The following is a 1,787-nucleotide window of genomic DNA, read 5'->3' on the forward strand; positions in this document are numbered from 1 at the left end:
AGCGACCCCTCCTTGGGTTTCTGAGGCAGTATCACTACGGAAGTAGGATTGCCCAACCTTCCTTCCAAGGAGTGGCTGGTGGGTTTGAACTGCCAGCTGTCTGATTAGCAGGCAAGTGTCTTAGCCACTGTGCTACCAGAGCTCCCACTTTCTTTAAGGATATGGAAAAACCAATCACTAACTTTATATGGAAAGAAAAAAGACCTCGGATAAGCAAAGCATTACCGAAGAAGAAGAACAAAGTAGGAGGTCTCACACTCATGGATCTCAAAACCTACTATACAGCCACAGTAGTCAAAATTGCCTGGTATTGGTACAATGACAGACACATAGACCAATAGAATAGAATTGAAAACCCAGAAATAGATCCATTGACCTATGGTCAGCTGATCTTTGACAAAGGGCTGAAATCCATTTAATGGGGAAGAGATTTTCTGTTTAACAAATGGTGCTGGCAAAACTGGAGATCCATTTGCAGAAAAGTGAAACAAGATCTGTACTTCACACCACACACAAAAACGAACTCCAGATGGATCAAAGACTGAAATGTGAAACCTAGAACTATACAGTTCCTCAAGGAAAAACTAGAGGCAAATTTAGGGGCCCTAATATATGGCATAAATAGACTATCAAGCATAACCCAAAATGCACAAACAGCATAAGAGAAACTAGATGAATGGGACCTTCTCAAAATTAAATTTTTATGTGCTTCCAAAGACTTCTCCAAAAGAGTCAAAAGAGAACCTACAGATTGGGAAAAAAAAAAATATTCAGCAATGACATGTCTGACAAGGGACTTATCTCAGAATTTATAGAAAATTCCAACACCTCGACAATAAAAAGACAAATAATCCAATTAAAAATAGGCAGAAGACATGGATAGACATTTCCCCAAAGAGGATATTCAAGTGGCCAATAAACATATGAAAAAATGCTTACAATCATTAGCCATTAGAGAGATGCAAGTCAAAACAATAATGAGATACCATCTTGCCCCAGCACTAACAGCAAAGTTCAACAAGATAGAAAATAACAAATGCTGGTGAGGATGTGGAGAGATTGGGATTCTCATACACTGCTGGTGGGACTGTGAAATGATACAACCACTGTGGAAAGTAGTATGGCAATTCCTTAGATAGCTGGAATGAGAAATATCATTTGACCCAGCAATCCCATTTCTAGGTATATATCCTAAAGAAGTGAGAGCCAGAACAAGAACAGATACATGCACACCCATGTTCATCACAGCACTATTTACAATAGCCAAAAGATGGAAACAACCTAGGTGTCCATCAGCTGAGGAATGGTTAACCAAACTATGGTACATACACAGAGTGGAATACTATGCAACCCTAAAGAGCAACACAGAATCTGCAAAACACCACATAATGTGGATGAACTTGGAGGACATTATGCTGAGTGAAATAAATCTATCACAGAAGGACAAATATTGTATTAGTCCATTATTGTGAAACTCGAGGAAAGGTTTATATATGGAAGGAAATTTTCTTTGTTGGTTACCAAGGGTGGGAGGGGAGGGAAGGGAACACTGTTAGATAGGTAGAGATAAGTATTGATTTGGGTGAATAGAAGGGCAATGTACCAAATGTGAGGTGACATTATGGTGTTAAGGCATTAAAGAAGAGGAAGACAGAGAGAGGTAAATGGGAGGTACAGACAACAAAGATGAACCCTTTTGCACATACAGGACTGCATTGTCAGTGAAGGCAAACATGGGTATATGGGTGGATAGATGGCTGAACAGGCTGAACTATTAGGTATGTCTA

Source organism: Orycteropus afer, unplaced genomic scaffold, assembly GCF_000298275.1.
Source record: "Orycteropus afer afer isolate SDZICR_OR568_19922 unplaced genomic scaffold, OryAfe1.0 scaffold00871, whole genome shotgun sequence".
Lineage (NCBI taxonomy): Eukaryota > Metazoa > Chordata > Mammalia > Tubulidentata > Orycteropodidae > Orycteropus > Orycteropus afer.